Source organism: Dendrobates tinctorius, unplaced genomic scaffold, assembly GCF_039654945.1.
Source record: "Dendrobates tinctorius isolate UK_male_01 unplaced genomic scaffold, ASM3965494v1 ptg000395l, whole genome shotgun sequence".
NCBI lineage: Eukaryota > Metazoa > Chordata > Amphibia > Anura > Dendrobatidae > Dendrobates > Dendrobates tinctorius.
Genome location: NW_027362061.1, coordinates 3,658,380 through 3,685,747, shown reverse-complemented (window position 1 = coordinate 3,685,747; position 27,368 = coordinate 3,658,380). Strand labels below are relative to the sequence as shown.

Below are 27,368 nucleotides of genomic sequence, written 5' to 3'. Positions count from 1 at the left end.
TTCTTTGGTATTATCATCTTCATTTAATTTGTCTTAAATGAAAAAACACAAAAGATAATGAAGCAAAAAGCAAAACATTGATCATTTCACACAAAACTCCAAAAATGGGCCAGACAAAAGTATTGGCACCCTCAGCCTAATACTTGGTTGCACAACCTTTAGCCAAAATAACTGCGACCAACCGCTTCCGGTAACCATCAATGAGTTTCTTACAATGCTCTGCTGGAATTTTAGACCATTCTTCTTTGGCAAACTGCTCCAGGTCCCTGATATTTGAAGGGTGCCTTCTCCAAACTGCCATTTTTAGATCTCTCCACAGGTGTTCTATGGGAGGCGGCTGATATGGGGGACACATCATACCTATGGAACACATTACAGGTAAGAGGAGCTAATTATAAAAGTCAATATTTTGGCATTACTGGGGGTCAGAAAAAGAAGAGCCACCTTCACAGAATGCAGCCTTAGTGCTGCTGAAGGTGGCTCTTTAACTGAAAAATGCCCCTGGGGGGTGACAGGTTCCCTTTAAGATGGGTCCCAGGAGCCAGGAGACCGAGGTCAGTCGGACCCACACTAAAGGAACTTGAATTCTTTTGTTGGGGGGCTCTAACCAAGTGGAGCCAGGGTCACGTTTGACCCTCAGCAGCATTGGACATAGGCTGTACTAACTGTATATGTTTTAAACAAAATTCTAACAGTTTTAAGCTTACAGGTGCCGCCATGTTTAGGGATGACCATATTTTAGGAGGGAGGAGTGTAAGGAGGTGGCGGGGACCCTCACATTCCTCCTCTTCCCTGGACACTGTTCTCATGGTTACGTGTGGCACCTCATTGTTCACTAACGTTATTATACTTGTTATGTACTGTAATGTGATATATCTGTCATGTACGATGTATAGGCTTAGGGCCAGGATAGGATCTTAGATAGTATAGGACCGTAGGGGGATTAGAATAGAGGGGGTCATCATAGAGAAAAGGAATAGAATAAAATAGATTAGGAGTGTTAGTTAGGTACAGTTAGCATAGAGGTTTGTCAGTAGGGAGGAGTCAGAGTTGAGCAGGGCAGAGCATAGGGATATAGTCAGGACACTTCCTGGATAGGCAGCAGAGCCCGGGCAGCCTTGCCAAGGGCAAGGTGCAAGGAGCAGTGAAAGAGACAGTCTGCCGGCTGTGGGGATAGAGCTGCTACAGCAGGAAGGGGTCCCAGGCTGAGGATCGTGCAGGTGGGCACCGGCTTAAGGACTGTCTCAAGAAGGATCCGGGGTCTACGACCGAGGCAGGAGTAGCTGAGATGTCTTTCCTGGAACCTTTCCGTATTGGAACCGGACAAGGGGATGGCAGGGAGTTGGTGACACTGAAGGCATTGGATAACACCCGAGCATGCTTGGATCAGACGTTATCCGAGAATGTTCGCTCATCACTAAAGACCATATACAGTGATACCTTGACTTACGAGTTTAATTCATTCTGAGACTGAGTTCTTTGCTTGTATATCAAATTAAATTTCCCCATTAAAATGAAATGAAATTAATCCGTTCTTCCAGCCCCCAAAAGCCACACCAATTATTTTATTAGGAGTTTTTAAAAAAGATTCATTAACAGCAAAATTAGCAGAAGAATTAACCAAAAAATAACCATTTTCCTATGAACAGCCCCATGTCAAATACATGCAGCATGCAGTGCTTAAAATAGAGTCCACCCCAGGAAAATGGCAACTTTGGTAATACCAAAAACCTGTGTGCAGCAAAAGATGGTAAGGTCCTGAATCCCAAGAACAGGTAAAAAGAACTGACAGGGCAACTCACTTTTTTAGGACCCATAGTCGAAGAATGAAGCAACGACAGAGGTGCTTGCACGGCAGGGTAACCACGAGGTGAGTGGTGTAAGCTTGCTCGATTGTAACTCAGATCTCGGCTCACATCATAAAGCAAAAATTGACAGAGCGACGGCTCGCATCTTGCAAAATTCATAAGTAGATGCACTCGTTAGTCAAGGTATTACTATAATGTACTGCTTTTTATAAATTTTATAGAAAACAGCAACTGCTTCTGTTATTTAGCCTTAATCCAGAGGCATGTCTAGGGGAGGGCAGGAGGGGAATCTGCCCCGGATCAGCTGGCAAGGGAACACCGTTGAGCCGACTCATCCGGCGGTCCGAGGAGATTTCCTGGAGGTTGCATTATGGGCCAGGCAGACTATGAGTCGGCTGTTCTCTGAGACGGATGTCAAGCTCAGAGAAGATGAAGTGCGCCGGATCCCAGTGATCAATTGTACTTGCATTTTTCAGACAGACTGAGCACAATTGAAGCCCTGACCACCGGGATATGGCAATGTCAGCAACGTGATCAAGTCATGTGATCACCCTGTTGGCGTAATTCGCCAGCGCCTCAGAGGCGCAAACAGCATCGGTGCTAAGTGCTCCAATGGAACTGAAGAAACTGACGATTTATTGTAACGGGTTGGGGAAGATTTGAATACACAGCTTGGGGGGCAAGGAAGAGATGTATGCGTATACAATATGGGGAGAGGGAAAATCTGAGACAGCAAATAAACCCTAACTAAAGTCTACTAAAATATAACCTTTATTGAAAAATTATACAATAATAAGATTAAAGTGCAATTAGAAATACAATAGTTGCTGATAGTAGAGGGATAAATTTAGCCAGACCATTAGCCAGCAGGATAGGTATACTGTATAAAGCAGTAGAGCTATCACTACTGGGATACAATTTCCCAGGTACTGGAATATAAGGTATTTATCTGGCCAATGGGATACAATTATCCAGATTTAGAGACAATGTATCAGTGAATATTCACTTACAGGATATAACTACACAGATTTAAGAGATAGAGGACTAAATAATAGTGTTAATAACAAGTCTCTACAGGGATACAGTTACCCCGGACAAAGCTCAACCTCTCTCTGTAGTGTTGTATATTGGTAATCGATGGTAATTGGTAATGCCAACTTGTCAGTTGTTTTGTGCGGAGACTGATCGGAATACTGACGGGCATGTTGTAGCTCGTATTCAGCTACTGCCCTCTGCTGCTCACAAACACTTGCCAACATATGTAATGTGGGGTTCCAGAGTATGGTCACGTCACACACCAGTGTGTGAACTGGCACTTGCAAGAGCTGCTGAAGCACTGCTAGATCAGCGGCAGCTGTCTTGTGGAAATGTGCGCACACGAGGCGTTCCTTCACAAGTAGCTCAGGCAAATCGGGGTGCTATGCCTGTGTGGTAACTCACTTGGGAAAATAGGTTATACACTAAATAGCTGCAACTGACCCTGACGGTTCTTGTACAGAATAGATCTCTTGGCACCACAGTCCCTAGTGGTGCCTACGGGGCAGAGCTAGCCTAACCACAGACTAGGAGATGGTAACTTGGACCTATCTGCCTAAAAGGCTGGCAAATTGCTTCATGTTCCTTCTAAAGAACTGGAGGGTAGAGCAGAATGTGAATTCAAGTAGTTATTCCTTCCAGATTGAATATTAGAACATCCATGGTGCAAGATTAAAATCATGTTCATTCTGACGCGTTTCTGGCTGAAGACCTTAGTTGTAAAATAATCTTGTACCATGAATGTTCTAATTTTTAACCTGGATGGAATAAAGGTGACTTAAATTTTATTTTATACTAGCTGAAGAGCCCGGCGCTGCCCGGGCATAGTAACTAACTGTGGTTAGTCATAACAAATTATAATTATCCTCCATTCCATAGTCCCATGCCCATATACCCATCATACATATCCTCCATCCCATAGTCGAGTGCCCATATACCCATCATACATATTCTCCATCCCATAGTCCCATGCCCATATACCGATCATACATATTCGCCATCCCATAGTCGAGTGCCCATATACCCATCATACATCCTTCATCTCATAGTCCAATGCCCATATACCCATCATACATATCCTCCATCCCATAGTCCTATGCCTATATACCCATCATACATATCCTCCATCCCATAGTCCTATGCCCATATACCCATCATTCATACCACCATCCAATAGGCCTGTGCTCATATAGCCATCATACATATCCTCCATCCCATAGGCCCGTGCCCATATACCCATCACACATCCTCCATCCCATAGGCCCGTGCCCATATACCCATCATACATATCCTCCATCCCATAGTCCCATGCCCATATACCCATCACACATCCTTCATCTCATAGTCCAGTGCCCATATACCCATCATACATATCCTCCATCCCATAGTCCCGTGCCCATATACCCATCATACATATCCTCCATCCCATAGTCCTATGCCCATATACCCATCATTCATACCACCATCCAATAGGCCTGTGCTCATATACCCATCATACATATCCTCCATCCCATAGTCCCATGCCCATATACCCATCATACATCCTTCATCTCATAGTCCAATGCCCATATACCCATCATACATATCCTCCATCCCATAGTCCTATGCCTATATACCCATCATACATATCCTCCATCCCATAGTCCTATGCCCATATACCCATCATTCATACCACCATCCAATAGGCCTGTGCTCATATACCCATCATACATATCCTCCATCCCATAGGCCCGTGCCCATATACCCATCACACATCCTCCATCCCATAGGCCCGTGCCCATATACCCATCATACATATCCTCCATCCCATAGTCCCATGCCCATATACCCATCACACATCCTTCATCTCATAGTCCAGTGCCCATATACCCATCATACATATCCTCCATCCCATAGTCCCGTGCCCATATACCCATCACACACCCTCCATCCCATAGGCCCGTGCCCATATACCCATCATACATATCCTCAATCCCATAGTCGAGTGCCCATATACCCATCACACATCCTCCATCCCATAGTCCCATGCCCATACACCCATCCTCCATCCCATAGTCCCATGCCCATATACCCATCATACATATTCGCCATCCCATAGTTGAGTGCCCATATACCCCTCACACATCCTTCATCTCATAGTCCCATGCCCATATACCCATCATATACATCGTCCATCCCATAGTCCCGTGCCCATATACCCATCATACATATTCGCCATCCCATAGTCGAGTGCCCATATAGCCATCATACATATCCACCATCCCATAGTCCCGTGCCCATATACCCATCACACATCCTCCATCCCATAGTCCCTTGCCCATATACCCGTCATACATATCGTCCATCCCATAGTCCCGTGCCCATATACCCGTCATACATATCCACCATCCCATAGGCCCATGCCCATATACCTGTCATACATATCATCCATCCCATAGTCCAGTGCCCATATACCCATCATACATATTCGCCATCCCATAGTCGAGTGCCCATATACCCATCATACATATCCGCCATCCCATAGTCCCGTCATACATATTCGCCATCCCATAGTCCAGTGCCCATATACCCATCACACATCCTCCATCCCATAGGCCCGTGCCCATATACCCATCATACATATCCTCAATCCCATAGTCGAGTGCCCATATACCCATCACACATCCTCCATCCCATAGTCCCATGCCCATATACCCATCATATATTCGCCATCCCATAGTCGAGTGCCCATATACCCATCACACATCCTTCATCTCATAGTCCCATGCCCATATACCCATCATACAAATCCTCCATCCCATAGTCCCGTGCCCATATACCCATCATACATATTCGCCATCCCATAGTCGAGTGCCCATATACCCATCATACATAACCGCCATCCCATAGTCCCGTGCCCACATACTCGTCATACACATCCTCCATCTCATAGTCCCGTGCCCACATACCCGTCATACATATCGTCCATCCCATAGTCCCGTGCCCATATACCCGTCATACATATCCTCCATCCCATAGTCCAGTGCCCATATACCCATCACACATGCTCCATCCCATAGTCAACCATTATGACATCATAATGAGCGGCGGCGGGGCTTGCAACCTATGATGATATCAGCGTCGCCATGGCAACCATTGTGACATCATAATGAGGGGCAGGGCTTGATACGCACCCACTGTTTCCCCAGTATGCAAAGAGGGGCATTATGACATCATAATGAGGGGCGGGGCTTGACGAGCGCACACTTTTTCCCCCGGTATGTAGATAGGGGCAAAATTGTTTGGTGAATTGGAACACGTGGGGTTAAAATTTCGCCTCACAACATAGCTTAGGACGCTCTCGGGGTCCAGACGTGTGACTGTGCCAAATTTTGTGGCTGTAGCTGCGACGGTGCGGATGCCTATCCCGGACATACACACATACATACACACACACACACTTTGAGTTTTATATATTAGATTCTTCTGTGATGCGCTTCCTTCTTTTCTTATGTATCTGTCACCAGTAGTCAACAGTTACTGGATTTAGTCATAACTGACTGACGAAGCGGCGATAAGCGTGGGGCCTCTTCCCACTCTCTCTTCTTGTCCCCCTCGGGACTTCTTGCCACTCCCATGTCAGTGTCTGGCTTTCTCATTTTGGGTGATCATACTTTTATTTCATTATAGCATTCAGTCAGTTATGCCCATTTTTTGACGTCATCTGTATTGTTACAACTATTTTAGGGTGACTTCTTTGCATACATGCTTTGGTATATGTGGGAGTCTGTTTTTTGACTGTTTATACCTGTGCAATGGGAAATGATGTTGATTAGTCGCATCCTGCATGTACCATCACCCATTCTGTTTATATTTGTATTTATATTTTCATTTATCATTATCACCGTATGACACATGTATTTTCTTTCTGCATATGCTGGGGGCTGCCATTCACCCATTACATGGGTTGTATTTAAGGCTTATGGGCCTTTTGGGGAGTTTTAGGCTATTGGTTTGTTGTGTATTTTAAATGTTTTTAACGTTACCATGTCCATGATGAAATAAAGGTTTTTTCACTTTTTTATATACGGAGGTGTATACCGTGTTATTTGCCTTTTCTTTTTCTCCGTGTCTTTTGGCTTCATTAGTTTATAGGCTAGGTGTTGCACTCTATTTGGGATTATTATTGACATTAGTGTACCCTTTTTTGGTTAGCATTGGTCTCATACTATATACAAAGCGCTATGTGAGGGCTGATATTGAATATAGAGAGGATATGTGGGGGCTCATACTATATATAGAGAGGCTAGGTGGGTTCTTACAATGTATGTGGAGGGGCTATGTAAGGGCTCATACTGTATGTAGGAAGCTAGGTGTGAGCTCTTACAGTATATAGAGGTATAAAGGGGGCTGTATATGGGTTCACATGGGATGTAGGGGGTGTCAGCATATTTAATTCTACTCAATATTAAGTTATACAATTATTATTAATATAAAGTAATAATTAATATGTTATGGTCTCTCATATAGCCCCTTGGGAAAACTAATAGCCCAATCCTGGTATATAGTAACATTGTCTATAGTGTCCTCCCCTATTTACTGGCCATTTATCCTACAGCAGCATGTCCACCTCCACATCCAACCATCCATATAATCTTCTGTAATACTGGGATATATGGGTTACTATTGTTGATTTATCACTGTTCACATCAGTGGAAACTACTCCGGAATTACAATGTATGGTAATAATGACATTGTGGCATTTTTTGAAAGTTTTAAGAGGTCAAGATGGATAATTAGAGTCAATTTCATTTATATGGTAATGAATGGGTTGTATGGCCTGCTCTGGTCTCTTTAAATAACTGCTGCTCCTGCTGCTGATGTCACGGAATGTTGAGGTTTCTGGCTCCGCCCCCTTGCCTTATGACATCACACACATTGTGTATGGAGCTACAGAGCCAACATTCCGTCTGACAGTTGCAGACGGTGGAGAGAGCGGTAAGTCGGCTCTATGTCATCTCTTGTTGTGTCCTTCATTCTCTTCTATCATCTATTGCTCATGTATTTTTTATTCATTATGGAGTCTTTATTCCATATAATACAAGCAGGTCCAAAATAATTAGTGAACCCCTCAGATTAGGAGCTGTCCAAGCATTACAGCTCTTCCACCAATAGTAAAGGGAGATGTATAGGGTGTGACGGGATTTATCTACAAGCCCAGAAATGACAGCGATTTACCGATTATCCATCACATGATTCTGGCTTCTGACTTTCTTGCTCATCAGCTCCATAGATTAGTTATAATTGAGAGAATCCCCTCAGCCATAACTGGAACATGACGACTTCTCGATTTTTAGGCCATGTATTGTTAGAGAATCATCCAAATCTGGGAGATTAAAGTTATATCCTGTAAAGGGAACACATGTAACCAGGGTGGATTGATTTAAATCATGCCGATTTAAATCATGATTTAAATCACGATTTAAATCAAAAGATTTTTTTCTATTTAAATCGGATCGATTTAAATCATGATTTTAATCATGATTTAAATCACTGATTTAAATCAAAAGGTTTTTTTTTTAATATAAATCACGATTAAAATGAGAAGTGAGCAGTGTGCATGTGCGCCCATAGTTACACGGACGAAACTAGGGGCAACGATCTAACGCCAGGGTGAGGGGGGGACCCCAAAGTAAGTAAAAATCTTTTTTGTTTTACTATATGGCAATAGGTAGGTGTTTAAAAGCAGCATGTCTTAATTGTATAAACTATTAATAGCCTCCACATTTTGTTCATACTGCCCCTTTAATTCCACACTTCTAGCTTGGTTTCAGTTTTGGTTTAGTTTCTTTTTCCCTGCATTCAGTTGACATGCCCAAACTTGTTGGATAGTCAGCAGTACTTGGCTCAGGCTGTAGTAACATCAGCAGTGCTTGGCTCAGGCTGTAGTAACAATCAAACTTCATAAGTGATCTGTGTGAGCCATGGCAGCAGGTCGTAAGAGAGACCCTATTTGGGTTCATTTTGTTGAGATGCCAGCAGCAGATCTTGGAAAGAAAGGTGCAAGAGCAAAGTGCAAATACTGTCAAAAGGATATCCAAGGACTTGTTTGCCGTTTGAAATCACATTATGAAAACTGCAACCAGAAGGGAAATGAAGATGTTGATAGTGATACAACTAATGTCAATGAACCCCCACAGCTTCTTATGCACCAGGAGCCTAGTACTAGTGGTAACTAAGTCTGGCAATTAATTTACAACCTATTTTTTTAACAGACATTTTACTGGGATGGTTAAAGTCTATGAAAAGAAAAATTTCTAGCACTGGTAGTTCTGGAGTATAGAATTTAAATTTATGTTAAGGCAATATTTCACAGAAAATTAACGCTAAAGGACATGTGCACCTTTATTTTTTTAAGGTGCACATGTCCTCCCCCCGCAGCGCTCTTACCTCCGATCCCCGCAGCGCTGAGATCCGTGGCTTCGTTTTGACCGTCCGCCTCCCGTCCTCCGGTTGCGGCCTACTCGCAGTGATCCAGCGGCGTGACGTCAGCGGGCCGCACGCTCCATTGAAATGAATGGAGGCGCGCTCGCGGACGGGCAGAACGAAGCCACGGATCCCCGCAGCGCTGACATCGGAGGTAAGAGAGCTGCGGGGGGAGGACATGTGCACACTGTGACTGGCTGCACCTTAAAAAATAAAGGTGCACATGTCCTTTAAGTAAAAATAAAGTGTGTATACGCTTATTTTTTTTTTTATTGTAGGCTGCAATTCACTTTTGAAGTCTGCCAAATTGACCATTTTAAAAAAAAAACATTTTTAAAACTTTTGTGACATAATTTTTTTCAGTTGCTGAGGCTCTGATATTAGTTACCAGTATTACAGCAACCTCACCGGAAACCTTGAGTAGCATAACTTTTGAGACAGCCCTTATAGGACGAGGACCATTACATTGTTCAAAAAGTTTGTTTCAATATTTTCGTTATATTTCTTCAAATACGCAGTCGATTTATATTTTTAATTTCTGTGCTTTCAGGGTCAAATATGGCTTGTGCTGCACGTGACAATCAATATCTGGGTACAACTTCAACAAAGCAGCCCAAAAAAAAACTTTGCGTGCAAAGTGTAGAAAAATTCATCTTAAAGACTACGACGAGCCAGAAAGAACATTTTGATGAATTAATTGCTAAATTCATATTTGCAACCAATTCTTCTTTCCGACTAGTTGAGCACCCATTGTTTGTACAAATGATCGAAGGAATTAGACCAGGCTACAAACCACCAAGTAGATTTGATATCTCAGGAAAACATCTTCAGGCTGTATACGACATAGAAAGAGCGGCTTGTACAAAATATTTGAAAGACAAGGTTGTTAACATGAGCTTGGATGGTTGGAGCAACATCCACAACGACCCCATAATTTGCACTTGTGTCACAACAGAAGATGGTGAAACTTACCTTACAGACACAATCGACACATCTGGAAATTCACATACTGCTGAATATTTACTTGAAATTGCTAAGAACTCAATTCACCAATGCCAAGAACAGTTTGGATGTAAAGTAAGGAGCTTAGTTACTGATAACGCAAGCAATGTGGCAAAAATGCGAGCGGAACTGGCACAGGATGACACAAATGTCATTACATACGGTTGTTCTGCCCATTTGTTGCATCTTTTGGCAAAAGACCTGCATATTTTGGGTGTCAAGGAACATGTTGTAGAAATTGTTAAATATTTCCGCAATAATCATTTTGCACATGCAACCTACAAGGAAATGGGAGGACTGAAGTTGGTTCTACCACAAGATGTTAGATGGAATACCTTGGCTGACTGCTTGGAACTGTTTATTAACAACTGGTCAAAATTACTGTCCATTTGCGAAACACATCGGGATAAAATTGATGCTAATATACGAAGCAAAGTATTAAATCTTGGTGTGAAGAGAAATGCCGAGGACCTTTTGGAAAGGTTAAAGCCAATATCGATTGCGTTGGATAAAATGCAGAAAGATACTGCAACCATAGCTGATGCCACAGAAGTTTGGAAAGATTTAGAAGGTTCTCTAGATCTCTTGAACCTCTCAAACAATGTAAAGGTTGCAATACAGCACCGCAAGGACCAAGCATTAAAAGAAGAACACTATTTAGCCAATATCTTGCATCCCATCTACAGAGGGAAAAAATTATCTGAGGCGGAAATCAACTCTGCAATGGAGTGGCTCGCCAATACTAACCATGACATTGTGGCAACTGTGCTGAAATTGAAGTGTGAATCTGCACCATTTCAAAAATACATGTTTGCAGATAACGTCGTTAATGAACTAAAACCACTGGACTGGTGGAAGTCGCAATCACTTGTTCTTCCAGCAAAGATAATAAATCTAGCTACTCAGCTACTGACTGCATCGGCTTCATCCGCAGGAGTAGAGAGATTGTTTTCTTCATTTGGTTTTGTGCACACAACAGTCCGAAACCGCTTAGGATTAGGAACTGCTAAAGCAGGACAACTGGTTTTCCTATAAAAAGTCCTAAATAAACAGTAGGCTTAAAGGACTGATGTATTCACTGAAGATGTTTGCTTACTTCAAACTTTAGAGATAGGCTATTGTTAAAAAGTACTTACTCTCTGTAGTTCAATTCTGAGTGTTTAATAGTGCAAATAAAAATTATTAGGTTTCATAATCAACTGTTTTAATATTTTTATTTGTGTAAAACAATTAGATTTGCAAAAAGACAAAGTTTTGCTTGTGTACAACTTGATTAAAAAATCTGATTTAAATCAAATGATTTAAATCAAAAAAATCTGATTTAAATCAAAAAAATCTGATTTTTTTAAAAAAATCAAGATTTTTATCCACCCTGCATGTAACATGAAGATAACTATGTAATTGTCGGATGTCATTGAGACATATAGTAATATACAGTCCAGATCAAAAATATAAATCCAACCAATATTGGGAAATCCTTGCACAACACCGATGTATATACATATTAGCTCCATATGCAGTAAAGCTAGTCAAATCTTCCCCCACATTGGAGGATTCATAGCGTTTGATCTCTAGTATATTGGGCAATGCACTTCAATGGAAGTGAGGTTCTTGGCTCCGCCCACATTAGCTCTTATTTGTCATTTCACGGAATGTTTTGGTGGTTAGCTTTGCCCCCATAAGCTACTACTTGTGATGTCACCAAATGTTTTGGTTGTTGGCGTCACCTCCATTAGCTTCTACTTGTGATGTCACTAATGAGGATAGTAGCCCTTCAGAAGACAATGGCGCTTGACTGCCTGTTAGCAGTTGAAGGGGGCACTTGCGCTGTTATAGGTGAGCAATGCTGCTCCTAGAAGATGCACATGATTCAATAATGGATAAAGGAAAGGAGCTGCAGCAAAAAGCTGGAGATATATCCAAGGAGGGATGGAATCCCTTTTTCTGGATGGGGTCTATCAGAGTTGGGTTAAACAATTTACTCTCAACTTTTCAAAAGCCCACACAGTATTGGTAGTGATAGGATTAATGGTGTTGAGCTTGATTGCCTGGAAATTATTAATGTGATGTGATTCTCACTGCAGGAAATTAATTATATATTGGAGCCACTGGAAGACACAGGCGGAAGAGGGACACTGTGCATGAACAATATATGGATCCTTTGCAGCCCAATAACTCATCATAACGCCCAATTTCATCTGCTTTGGAGGTTGAAATGGGTCCCCTTACCTCTTGGCCCGTGGGCAATTTCACAATTTGTACCAATAACATGTCCAACCCTGTCCACCCCTGAATAGTACCATAGGAAGGATGACTACAGCTACAGAGGTGACCGTCTGATAGCCTAGGTCGACTACCCACCTCTCCTGAAGACCCTTTCAGCTTTTTGAGACTTGGGTGGAGGACATCATCTCTGAAAATAGGGTCCCACAGCTGTACCCCAACAGTTTGAGCAGACACTCCTAGATGAGTAAATAGCCTGAGATCAGAAGGGGCGCATAGCCCCTCACTGTGTCACTGAGGATGATAGCATTCTCCAGGGATTACTCTGGACTGTTTCTTGTGGTGGGATGCAGGTCTGGACAGCTGTCGTCATCCTATTAGATAGATAAGAATTAATATATGTGTGTTTATGCTTTAAAAGTAATCTGTCACCCCCCCCCCCCCCCCCCCCCGAGACGTATATGACCTATTAATATGGGCATACAGGTAATAGAAATGTTACGTTAGACCTACCTGTATGCCTCATATTAATGGTCTTGTGGATATATTATGTCTTTATGCTAAAGATCAGCCCAATAACTCATCATAATGCATAATTGTATCTGCTTTGGAGGTGGAAATGGGTCCCCTTACCTCTTGGCCCGTGTGCAATTTCACAATTTGTACTAATAACATGTCCACCCCTGAATAGTACCATAGGAAGGATGACTACAGCTACAGAGATGACCGTCTGATAGGCTAGCTTGACTACCCACCTCTCCTGAAGACCCTTTTAGCTTTTTGAGACTTGGGTGGAGGACATCATCTCTGAAAATAGGGTCCCACAGCTGTACCCCAACAGTTTGAGCAGACACTCCTAGATGAGTAAATAGCCTGAGATCAGAAGGGGGCGCATAGCCCCTCACTGTGTCACTGAGGATGATAGCATTCTCCAGGGATTACTCTGGACTGTTTCTTGTGGTGGGATGCAGGTCTGGACGGCTGTCGTCATCATATTATATATATTAATTCTTATCTATGTGTGTTTATGCTTTAAAGGTAATCTGTCACCCCCCGAGACGTATATGACCTATTAATTCGGGCATACAGGTAATAGAAATGTTAAGCTAGTCCTACCTGTATGCCTCATATTAATGGTCTTGTTATTGAGAAATGTTACATTTTTTTAACGTTAATGAGTTCTTCCAGGCACTGGGGCTTGCATTGCCTGGAAGAAATCCCTGCCTTCTCTCTTCATTGTAATACTAACACCCTCTCATGCACGGCAGTTTTGGCCCTGGAATCCCACTCCTGCGCCCTGCACTCCCCCAGAAATACATATCTCATCCTCCCTTCTATGGGTACTGCACTCAGGGATCTTCTGCACAGGTGCCGGCGCCTTCCGCTCCAGTAATCTCTGGTGTGAGCGCCGACAAGGTGCATGGCTGAGGCGCAGGATTCTGGGGCTATTACTGGCGCTGATGGGAGGAGGGTAGTATTGTAATGAGGAGAGGGGGCAGGGATTTCTTCCAGGCAGAGAATGCCCCGGAGCCTGGAAGAAATCATTAATGTAAAGACAGAATATAACATTTCTCCACAACAAGACCGTTAATATGAGGCATACAGGTAGGACTAGCACCTATTACCTGTGTGCCCATATTAATAGGTCATATATGACCTTGGGGGGGTGAGAAGTTTCCTTTTAATATAGATTGACTGAATACTTAGATGAAATGGCAACTGTAGGTAGCCAGGAATGGATGCCTGACATCCCATGATCTATGTAGACTAGCTCCATACTTCATGTAGGCAGGAACAGGGCCGCCATCAGGGCATTACTGCCCTTACTAGTGTATGGTGCCCGGTGAGCAGGAACAAAGGGGGGGGGGGGGGGGTCGGACCTACTTCAGTTCCTTAGATTGTGTGCAATACTCTTTGTTGTTTTTATATTATGTTTCTCTGATCTCACAAAATGACCTTATTTTCATTGTGTTATATGTTATTGTTATATGTGTTGTTTTTGTTTTGTCTGTTTTCTTTGTTTTCTCTTTTGTTATTGTCACTGTAATTTTGCACTTTATGTAATTGACCAAAGGATTTAACTAAATGACTCCTATGAAAATAGATTTAGCTAGCAAAATATTTAGTGGGAATGTGTTATGAAGCTTTTATGTTTTGGGCATTGTCCACTCTCTAGTTATCATTATTAACCAATGAGTATATTATTATTATTTATTATTATAGCACCATTTATTCCATGGCGCTTTACATGTGAGGAGGGGTATACATAATAAAAACAAGTAGAATAATCTTAAACAATACAAGTCACGACTGGCACAGGAGGAGCGAGGACCCTGCCCGCGAGGGCTCACAATCTACAATTATATGAGATGATTAAAAGGCATTTAGTGCAGAAATTCAGCATAGCCTATATTTCTATTTCCCATATTTCATATTTGTTGCTGTAATTCAAGAAAGGCCATATTAGTAAGAGCCCTATCATCTCAAACACATTCGTGACCAATAACCAGAACATGGCTAATCCTTTTAATCATAGTTAATAAAGTTTTGCAAGAAAGTATGTAACCCCTTATATCATAAAATAAACAGAAACAACTTTTCTAATAGACTGGCACTTCCAGAAGAGATCCCTTATTAGCAGTCACCTCATTATCATAACAAGCAGGATTACAATGAGAGATAACAGGGTACACCATTCCCAGTAGGTAATGTCACAGCTCACCTCTTCCCCCTTCCTGCACAATGACATCTGCATGTAATGTCACTAAACGTAAGAACATGAATAGAAAACTCTCCCAAGGAAATAGAGTCCCCTATAATGTGTTATGATATATATACACATGTAAATGTCCAATATCCATATCTCCAAACAGGCAAGAGAGCAGCTCCCATAAATGTTCAGGAAACAGCATACAATAATCTGCAATCAGAAATACAGATTATACAAAAAAGATTATAACAATAGGATTTCAATTAGTTTAAAAAAATGTATGTGACACATTCCCTTAAAGAAAAACAAATAGAAAATATTCCTAATAAGATGATTGGATATTTTAAGAAACGTTTAATAGGTTAGAGTAGAGTAGGGCCCTGCCAGAAGAGTCTACCTTGTCGTGGTGGCAGGCTTAAAAAATCCGTTGGTCAAAATAAAAGCTGATGGTTATGTATGTGATACAGTTCCATGGGAACAGTTACTGTGTGATTGGTGAGGATGGGGTAGAAGAGTTTTTCCAGGAGTGGGTGGTGGGACTGTGGAAAGTTTGAGGGGTGTAGGTGGGGCTTGAGTGGAGGCAGAACTGAGGTGGAGCCTGGACGGAGTCTCAAGGGAGCCCAAAAATTTTGCCAGTATGGGGCCCTGAAATTCCTTTTGGCAGCCCTGATCAGGAACATAGCTTACATAATATGTGATGGTTTCATTATCACAATGGTGAGATAATGTGAAAGAAATGATAACTCCATTGTCTTACCCTTGATCTTAGTATCTCTTGGTACATGTATCAGAGATAGAATAACTGTTGTTGCTTTGCGATAGTTCCTTCTCCCATTTTCCTTTATTTTCCCTTGTTTCCCCTTTTTTTTTCCCTTTTCTTTTCCTTTATTTTGTTTAACTCTATTTTGTATAATAATTAGCGATGCCGGATGAACCCGGCCGGACGGAGCGCAAAGAGAGGGGAATGTAGATTTACAATCTTCTTTTATTAATGTAGTCCAATGTGATTAATATAAGAAGATTCTAAATCTACACTCCCCTCTCTTTGAGCTCCGTCCGACCGGGTTCATCCAGCATCGCAACCTCCTTCCTCTTTGGAGGCACCCGGCTGGAGCTGCATTGATCTCCCCAGAGAAGGCTCGGCTGGCGCTCCTCTGTGACCGTCATTACCTGGATTGTATAATAATTAGGACATTTTCAATAAAAACAATTTGAACAGGATATAGAATATCTGCCTGGTAAAAAAATGCTTTTGTGACTCCTTCGTGAGCATCATGTGCTAGAGAAGAGCCCCGTCCGGCTGAGCCAAGGTGAAGGGTGATGATGGACTTTATCTGGTCACTTCACATTCTTCATGGTGCCCATCAGGAGGTGGCCAGTGGCTGTGATTTTTTTTCTCATGCTGAATTAGTATGAGATAGAGAGTACAGCTCTGCTCTGCCCCATGGTATAATATTGGGTCTAGCGCGATCTGATAAGACATCGGATAGTTCTCGACCATATCATATAGTTATGTGAACGAACTCTCATTGTAATAAACTAATTTTCTTTTCATTTGGAGCAGCTGTGATCATGTTGGCTTATTATCCCAAACAGGAGCCTCCGCTCAGGGCCGTGTTTAGAGTTTGTGCTGCCCTGGGCACTTTTAGTGCTGCCCCCCATTGATGAGGATGACTAATGCAGACACTGTTGTCAGGGACTTAGGCTACTGTCACATCAGCCATTTATGCCATTCGCGGCAGATCCGGCAAATGCTGTATTGCTGCAACGGAAAACAACGCTGCTAGCTGTGATTTTTTGTTTCACTGCAAGTTCAAAACCGCAAGTGCAGCACATGTTCGCAATTCCCACAGAACCCCTTTCTGCCATGTGACGTACTATCCCGTCCATGTGCCCTGGGACTTCATTCCCAGGGACGGGACAGTAGGTCACAGCGATCAGCGGCCCCCACGTGGTGAGCGCTGCTGATCGCGGCCGGGTGTCAGCTGATTATCACAGCTGACACCCGGCACAATGTGTCAGGGGTGGTCACGGACCGCCCCCGACACGTTAACCCCTTACACACTGCGATCAAACACGATCGCGGTGTACCGGGAGTTAAAGGGAAGCATCGGCAGGGAGGGGGCTCCCTCCGTGCTTCCCTGAGCCCCTCACAGCAGCGCAATGTGCAGCGCTGCTGCGGGGGGCTCTATCCCTGCAGGTCCCCGGATCCAAGATGGCGACGGGGACCTTTGGGGGCCTTCAGGGAGCCGGCTTCCTCAGTGCCTGCAAAGTGCAGGCATGAGGAAGTCTGCAGCACTGCCTGTGACAGATCGCTGATCTGTCACAGTGATCTGTGATGTGACAGATCAGCGATCTGTCACAGGACAGTGATGTCCCACCTGGGACAATGTAATAAAGTTAAAAAAAAAGGTGTAAAAATAATTTTAAAAAAAATCGCTAAATAAATTTAAAAAAAAAAAATTCCCTAATAAATTCATTTTTTGGAAATAAAATAAACCCAAAACAATAAAAGTACACATATTTGGTATCGCCGCGTCCGGAACGACCCGCCCTATAAAACTATCCCACTAGTTAACCCCTTTAGCGAACCCCTTAAAAAATAAAAATAAAAAACTAAGCAAAAAATAATGATTTATCATACCGCCAAACAAAAAGTGCAATAACGCGCGATCAAAACGACGCATATAAATATCCATGGTACCGCTGAAAACATCATCTTGTCCCGCAAAAAACGAGCTGCCACACAGCATCATCAGCGAAAAAATAAAAGTTATAACTCGCAGAATAAAGCGATGCAAAAATATTTTTTATATAAAATTGTTTTCATTGCATAAAAGCGCCAAAACATAAAAAATGACATAAATGAGGTATCGCTGTAACCGTACTGACCCGAAGAATAAAACCGCTTTATCAATTTTACCGCACGTGGAATGGTGTAAACGCACGCCGAAAAGAAATTCATGAAACGCTGGTTTTAGTTCATTCTGCGTCACAAAAATCGGAATAAAAAGCGATCAAAAATTGTCACGTGCCCGAAGATGGCACCAATAAAAACGTCAACTCGTCCCGCAAAAAATAAGACCTCACATGACTCGGTGGGTCAAAATAAGGAAAAATTATAGCTCTCAATATGTGGTGATGCAAAAACTATTTTTACAATAAAAAGCGTCTTTTAGCGTGCGACAGCCGCCAAACAAAAACCGCCATAAATAGTAAATCAAACCCCCCATTATCACCCCCTTAGTTAGGGAAAAATAATAAAATAAAAAAATGTATTTATTTCCATTTTCCCATTAGGGCTAGGGTTAGGGGTGTGTTGGGGTTCGGGTTGGAGTTAGAATTGGGGGTTTCCACTGTTTGGGCACATCAGGGGCTCTCCAAATGCAACATGGCGTCTGATCTCAATTCCAGCCAATTCTGCGTTGAAAAAGTCAAATGGTGCTCCTTCCCTTCCAAGCTCTGCCATGCGCCCAAACAGTGTTTTACCCCCACATATGGGGTGTCAGCGTACTCAGGACAAATTGCAAAACAACTTTTGGGGTCCAATTTCTTCTGTTACCCTTAGGAAAATAAAAAATTGGGGGAAAAAATATCATTTTTGTGCAAAAAAATGATTTTTTTATTTTCACGCCCGGGCGTTATAAACTTCTGTGAAGCACTTGGGGGTTCAAAGTGCTCACCACACATCTAGATAAGTTCTGTGGGGGGTCTAGTTTCCAAAATGGGGTCACTTGTGGGGAGTTTCAATAGTTTAGGTACATCAGGGGCTCTCCAAACGCACGACACCCGCAGACCATTCCATCAAAGTCTGCATTACAAAACGTCACTGCTTCCCTTCCGAGCACCGACGTGTGCCCATACAGTAGTTTACTCCCACATATGAGGTATCAGCGTACTCAGGACAAATTGGACAACAACTTTTGGTTCCAACTTCTCTTGTTACCCTTGGGAAAATAAAAAAAATGGGGACTAAAAGATCATGTTTGTGGAAAAAATACGATTTTTTTATTTTCACGCCCAGTCATTATAAACTTCTGTGAAGCACTGGGGGTTTAAAAGTGCTCACCACACATCTAGATAAGTTCCTTAGGGGGTCTAGTTTCCAAAATGGGGTCATTTGTGGGGGGTTTCACTGTTTTGGTACATCAGGGGCTCTCCAAACGCGACATGGTGTCCGATCTCAATTTCAGCCAAAAACGTCAAATGGCGCTGCTTCCCTTTCGAGCTCTGCCATGCGCCCAAATAGTCGTTTACCCCCACATGTGAGGTATCAGCGTACTCAGGACAAATTGCACAATAACTTTTAGGGTCCTGTTACCCTTGCAAAAATAAAAATTGGGGGTGAAAAGATCATTTTTGTGGAAAAAATATGATTTTTTAATTGTACGGCTGTACGTTATAAACTTCTGTGAAGCCCTTGTGGGTTCAAAGTTCTCACCACACATCTAGATAAGTTCCTGGGGGGGTCTAGTTTCCAAAATGGGTCACTTGTGGGGGGTTTCCACTGTTTAGGTAATTCAGGGTCTCTCCAAACGTGACATGGCATCCAATCTGAATTCCAGCCAATTTTGCATTGAAAAAGTCAAACGGCGCTCCTTCCCTTCTGAGCTCTGTCATGCGCCGAAACAGTGGTTCCCCCCCACATATCAGGTATCAGCGTACTCAGGACAAACTGCACAATAACTTTTGCAGTCCAATTTCTCCTGTTACCCTTGGTAAAATAAAAAAAATTGAATCTGAAGTATTTTTTTTTTGAAAAAAGTTAAATGTTCATTTTTTTAAATATTCAAAAAATTCCTGTGATGCACCTGAAGGGTTAATAAACTCCTTGAATGTGGTTTTGAGCACCTTAAGGGGGTGCAGTTTTTAGAGTGGTGTCACTTTTGGGTATTTTCTATCACATAGACCCCTCAAAGTGGCTTCAAATGTGATGTGGTCCTAAAAATAAAATGGTGTTGCAAAAATGAGAAATCGCTGGTCAAATTTTAACCCTTATAACTTCCTAACAAAAAAAAGTTTTGGTTCCAAAATTGTGGTGATGTAAAGTAAACATGTGGGAAATGTTACTTATTAAGTTTTTTGTGTGCCGTACCTCTGTGATTTAAGGGCATAAAAATTCAAAGTTGGAAAATTGCGAAATATTAAAAATTTTCGCCAAATTTCCGTTTTTTTCACAAATAAACGCAAGTTAATTGAATGAAATTTTACCACTAACATGAAGTACAATATGTCACGAGAAAACAATGTCAGAATCACTGGGATCCATGGAAGTGTTTCAGAGTTATTACCTCATAAAGTGACAGTGGTCAAAATTGTAAAAATTGGCCTGGTCATGAACGTGCAAACCACCCTTGGGGGTTAAGGGGTTAACTGACCCAATTTAGAAAATAGGCATAAATGGATCAAAGCTAAAGCGGAATTTGACCTTTAGCTGGACAGACTAGAAAGAATAAGGGGGAACCAAAAAACATCTGAATTTTTAGATACGGTAAGGCTAGTTTCACATTAGCGTTTTTTTGCGCAGCGCATCGTGCGCATAAAAAACGCAAAGAAAAACGCAAAACAAACGCGCGTTTTTTTAACATCATGCGCACGCTGATGCGTCAAAAAAACGCAGCGTTGCTTGCGTTTTACATGCGTTTTTGCATGCGTTTGCTTTTTTTTATGCACATGCGTTTTTAGGTGTGACATTTTTTCCATTGTCTAGAGAACATTCTAGACTTGTTTCACTCAAAAACGCATGCGCAAAAAAACGCAACCGTGCGCAAGACCATGCTCACGCATGCGTTCCCATAGACTTCAATGTGTTGTTTTTGCGCATTCCGTGCGCAAGCGTGCGCATGCGTTTTTTTGCCGAGACAGGGCGCACCAAAAAATCCAACATGTTGCGTCTGGCGCGCCTGGCGCAAAAGACAAAAAAATGCATGCGCACGAAAACGCAACCGTGCGCAAGACCATGCGCACGTCATGTTAAACATAGGTGCGCAGTGCGCATGTGCACGGGTGCGCACGATGCGCAGCGCACAAAAGCGCAAATGTGAAACCAGCCTAATAAGGCTGGTTCATTATTGGCTCGCTTGGCAAAAGGTCGAACACCTATGATATTTATAGGTAGCTTGAATGATCACAAAGGTTCACCACAAACAGACCCAAAAATCATAAATGACAGCTGGCATAAATACTATAACACATTGTATGAACAAGAACCAGTAGATGGAGAAGAGGGGAAGACATTCCTAGACAGACTATCCCTCCCAACAGTCTCAGAAGGTGAGAAAGATTCAACTCTACAATAAGAAAGGAAGAGATACTAGACACTATTAACTCCCTGAAAAATAGCGAGGCCCCCGGACCAGATGGGCTGCCAGGGGAGTTCTGCAAAACATTAGTAGAAGAGGTTTCTTCTCCACTGGTGGAAGTTTTTAATCAAATCCTAAAAGAAAAGGTATACCTGCCAACAGGAAATACGGCTAATATTAAAGCACACCACCATGTAAAAGTTTAGGGTCACTTAGAAATTTCCTTATTTTTGAAAGAAAAGCAGTTTTCTCTAATGAAACTAACATTAAACGATTCAGAAATACACCCTATACATTGTTAATGTGGTATATGACTATTCTCGCTGCAAACGTCTGGTTTGTAATGCAATATCTTCATAGGTGTATAGAGGCCCATTTCCAACAACCATCACTCCAGTGTTCTTATGGTACTTTGTGCTTGATAACTGTGTAAGAAGGCTAATGGATGGTTAGAATACCCTTGAAAAACCTTATGCAAGTATGTTAGCACAGCTGAAAACAGTTTGGCTGATTAGAGAAGCTATAAACCTGACCTTCCTTTGAGCTAGTTGAGAATCTGGAGCATTACATTTGTTGGTTCCATTAAACTCTCAAAATGGCCAGAAAAAAAAGAACTTTCATGTGAAACTTGACAGTCTATTCTCGTTCTTAGAAATTCTATATAAGAAATTGCCAAGAAAATTGAAGATTTCCTACAACGGTGTGTACTACTCCTAGAGCAAAAACAGGCTTTAACCATAGTAGAAAGAAAAGTAGGAGGCCCCACTGCACAACTGAGTAACAAGTACATTAAAGTCTGTAGTTTGAGAAATCGATGCCTCACAGGTCCTCAACTAGCAGCTTCAATAAATAGTACCCACAAAACGCCAGAGTCAACGTCTACAGTGAAGAGGCGACTCCGGGATGCTGGCCTTCAGGGCAGAGTGGCAAAGAAAAAGCCATATCTGAGACTGGCTAATAGAAAGAAAACATTAATATGGGCAAAAGAACACAGACATTGGACAGAGGAAGATTGGAAAAAAGTGTTATGGACAGACGAATCCAAGTGTGAGGTGTTTGTATCACACAGAAGAACATTTGTGAGACGCAGAACGACTGAAAAGATGCTGGAAGAGTGCCTGACGCCATCTGTCAAGCATGGTGGAGGTAATGTGATGTCTGGGGTTGCTTTCTTGCTGGTAAAGTGGGAGATTTGTACAAGGTAAAAGGGATTTTGAATAAGGAAGGCTATCACTCCATTTTGCAACGCCATGCCATACCCTGTGGACAGAGTCTGATTGGAGCCAATTTCATCCTACAACAGGACAATGACCCAAAGCACACCTCCAAATTATGCAAGAACTATTTAGGGAAGAAACCGGCAGCTGGTATCCTATCTGTAATGGAGTGGCCAGCGCAGTCACCAGATCGCAACCCCATTGAGCAGTTGTGGGAGCAGCTTGACCGTATGGTACACATGCCAAAGGTCTGCAATGCTGAAATTGCTGAAAAGGGAGCATTCTTTGACGAAAGCAAAGTTTAAAGGAGAAAATTATTATTTCAAATAAAAATCTTTTTTTCGAACCTTGTCAATGTCTGGACGAGATTTTAACCCCTTACAGACCGCTGACGGGATAGTACATCAGCGGTCAGTATCTTCTGCTTTGATGTGGGCTCCGGTGGTGAGCCCACTTCAAAACCTCGACATGTCAGCTGTTATAAACAGCTGACATGTGCCGGCAAGAGGCGCGGGCGGAATCAAGATCTGCCCGCGCCTATTAACTAGTTAAATCTCACTGTCAAACACTGACAGCGGGCATTAAACTAGTACTTCCGGCGTCCAGCCGGAAATGAGCGTATCACCAACCCCCGTCACGTGATCGGGTGTCAGCGACGCGTTGCCATGACAATCAGAGGTCTCATAGAGACCTCTATGGTTGTTGCCGTCAGATTGCTCATAGCAATGCTGTATTACTGCTACATATGGGCGATCTGCTCATCTCCCATATGTAGCAGAGCCGATCAAGTATGGCATGCTTCTACTCTCCCTTGGAGGCTATTGAAGCATGCCAAAAATAACAAAAAAGTGTTTAAAAATGAAAGAAAATAAAACATAAAAATTCAAATCACCCCTCTTTCGCCCCAATCAAAATAAAATAAAAAAAAAAATCAAACCTACAGATATTAGGTATCCCCGCATTCAGAATCGCCCGATCAATAAAAAAAGGATGAACCCGACTGCTAAACGGCGTAGCGAGAAAAAAAATCAAATGACAGAATTACGTTTTTTTTGGTCGCCGTGACATTGCATTAAAATGCAATAACGGGTGATCAAAAGAATGTATCTGCAAAAACGTGGTATCATTAAAACCATCAGCCCGGTACGCAAAAAATAAGCCCTCACCAAGCACAAGATCACGAAAAATGGAGATGTTACGGGGCTTGGAAAATTGTGCTTATTTTTTAGCAAATTTTGTATTTTTTTTCACCACTTAGATAAAAGAGAACGTAGACATGTTTGGTATCTATGAACTCGTAATGACCTGGAGAATCATAATGGCAGGGCAGTTTTAGCATTTAGTGAACCTAGCAAAAAAGCCAAGCAAGAAACAAGTGTGGGATTGCACTTTTTTTGCAATTTCACCGCACTTGGAATTTTTTTCCCGATTTTGAGTACAAGACATGGTAGAAGCAATGGTGTCGTTCAAAAGCACAACTCACCCCGCAAAAAATAACCCTCACACGGCCATACTGACGGAGAAATATACAAATTATGGCTCTGGAAATAAGGGGAGCGAAAAACGAAAAAAGCTCCGTTTATTAAAGGGAATCTGTCACCCCATTTTAGCCCTATCAGCTGCGGCCACCGCCATCAGGGGCTTATCCACAGCATTCTGTAATGCTGTAGATAAGCCCCCGATGTAACCCGAAAGGTAAGAAAAACACGTGAGATTATACTCACCGGGGGGCGGGGGGTGTTGCAGTCCGGTCCAGGGCCTCCCATCTTCATACGATGACGTCCTCCTCCTACCTTCTCCCTCGGCTCCTGTGCAGGCGTACTTTATCTGCCCTGTAGAAGGCAGAGCAGAGTACTGCAGTGCGCATGCGCGGGACCTCTGTGACCTTCCCGGCCCCTCGCACTGCAGTACTCTGCTCTGCCCTCAACAGGGCCAATAAAGCACGCCTGCACAGGAGCCGAGGGAGAAGTTAGGAGGACATCATCGTATGAAGATGGGAGGCGCCGGACGGGAAGGAGACACCAATCGGACCGGACTGAACGCCGGGGTGAGTATAATCTCACGTGTTTTTCTTATCTTTAGGTTACATCGGGGGCTTATCTACAGCATTACAGAATGCATTACAGAATGCTGGAGATAAGCCCCTGATGGCGGCGGCCCCAGCTTATAGCGCTAAAATGGGGTGACAGACTCCCTTTAAGGGGTTAAATTAATTTGGCAACTCAATAGATGAATAAAAGTCGGAGTTTTCATGGAAAACAAAATTGTCTGGGTGACCCCAAACTTTGGAGCGGTCGTGTATTACACAAGCGATTCCCCTGAGGATTAATAATCCTCCCTGCCCCCTAGATGAGCCCCCAGAGGTGGAGGGGGTAACATGGGGCCACTTGTGGGGTCTCTGCTGTTCTGGTGTCAGAGCTCTTCACACGGCGTCCACCGTCTATCCCAGCCACAATGGCGCCCCTTCCCTCCTGAGGAGTGTCCGGCCCCTTATGGGGTATCGGCGCTCAGGGGAAATTGTGGAACAAGTGGTTTCTGTTTTCTCCTCTTCTCCCGTGTGATAATTACAGACTTGGGGACGGAGCGACATTTTACTGGGAACATTTCATTCCTCCGCTCAATGTTACACAATTCTGTGACCCCTGAGGGTTAATAATCCTCCCTGCCCCCTAGATGAGCCCCCAGAGGTGGAGGGGGTAACATGGGGCCACTTGTGGGGTCTCTGCTGTTCTGGTGTCAGAGCTCTTCACACGTCACACGGCGTCCGCCGTCTATCCCAGCCACAATGGCGCCCCTTCCCTCCCGAGCCTGTGGGGTATCGGCACTCATTAGACACGGCGCACTGTGCGGCCTCAGCGCTCCTGTCACCTTTAGGACAATGATATATTTGGGGCTAAAGTGACATTTCTGTGAGGAAAACAGTAAAATTGTCATTTCTTCCTTCCACATTGCTGAAATTCCTGTCACACTGTCCGAATTCAGAGATTGTCCTGTCAGAAAGGAGAAGACAGGGGGCGGAAGGGTTAATAGGACTTACAGGAGGAACCGGCCCAGAAAGCAGAAGGTCCAGGAGCGTCCGCCACATATATGACTGCTCTGTGCACACAGGACCTGTGGTGACGTCATGCCCATGTGACCAGAAGGGGCGGCGCCACCTCCTCCATAGAGCAGACGGGAGGAAGCTGTGGCCCCGCCCACACTGTCCAGCATCTCCCCATAGGAGAGAAGTGTGGACGACAGGAAGTCACACCGTCACCAGGGGGAATGCAGCTTGTGGCCCCTAGAGGGGAATTTTCTTCATCTTATTCCAGAAGCCATGTTTTACCAAACTGAAGCTTTTTTTTTTTTATTCAGAATTTTTTTTCCCCCTTTTTTTTTAGTTTTTTTTTTTTTTTTTTTTTACAGATTTAATGACAAAACTTAAAAATAAATAATAATAAATTTTATTTTTATAGCGCTGACATATTCCGCAGCACTTTACATTTCAGAGGGGACTTGTACAGACAATAGACATTACAGCATAACAATAATCACATAGATTATAACAGATACCAAGAGGAATGAGGGCCCTGCTCGCAAGCTTACAGTCTATGAGGAAAGAGGTAGACACGAAAGGTGGGTGGTAACAGTTGCCCTGATTGTATGGACCAGCCATAATGTTAAGTGTGTAACAGTACAGACACAGAGGGCTAATGGATGCATAAAGCATGTGGGAACATGACGCGGGGAACCTGGTTATGGTAAAACTTTTGGCTGTGCCACACAGGGATAGATTAGGTTAATGTGTTGAGGCGATAGGCCAGTCTGAATAAATGTGGTTTTCAGGGCACGCTTAAAATTGTGGGGATTGGGGACTAATCGTATTGACCTGGGAAGTGCATTCCAAAGAATTGGTGCAGCACGTGTAAAGTCTTGGAGACGGGAGTGGGAGGTTCTGATTATTGAGGATGCTAACCTCAGGTCAGCAGAACGGAGGGCGCGGATAGGGTGGTAGACTGAAACGAGGGAGGAGATGTAGGGTGGCGCTGAGCCACGGAGAGCTTTGTGGGTGAGGACTTCCCGCCTCTCTCCACGCTCCCAGCATCTTCCGGTCCCAGTAATCCTTTGCGAGAATGACTGCAATGACGTCGCGGTCTCGGACCGGACGATGCCGGGAGCGTGGAGAGAGGCGGAAAGGCTGCGTGGGACGCCGGAAGATGAGAATAACAATATTTTTTTTGATTATTTTTTACATTCTATCTTTTACTACTGATGCTGCATAGGCAGCCTCAATAGTAAAATGTTGGTCACACTCGTCAAACACTATGTTTGACGAGTGTGACCAACCTGTGAATCAGTTCTCCAAGCGATGCTCCAGATCGCTTGGAAAACGCTAGCATTCCGTAAGCTAATTACGCTTGCAAATCGCTAGTTTTTCCACGGGAAAATCGCGGGAATTTAAAATGCGATTTTCCCGCGGAATGGAATTCCGGAATTCTTGCGGTAACTTCCGTGGGAATTCCGCTATGTGTGAACTTAGCCTAACGATTGTCGAGGAATATGATCCCGGCTGCAGCATTCTAGACAGATTGGAGGGGGGAGAGTTTGGTAAGAGGGAGACCGATTA

The 27,368-nt window shown here is 43.2% G+C and overlaps 1 long non-coding RNA gene across 1 annotated transcript; it reads right to left on the bottom strand.

The window, feature by feature from the left end:
- LOC141076200 (uncharacterized) lies at positions 1 to 26,075 on the bottom strand. The gene is made up of 2 exons (XR_012227441.1): positions 25,800 to 26,075; positions 1 to 360 (listed from the first exon to the last, which is right to left on the bottom strand). It is a non-coding gene; the product is annotated as an uncharacterized lncRNA (long non-coding RNA).
- Positions 26,076 to 27,368: the final 1,293 nt, after the last annotated feature.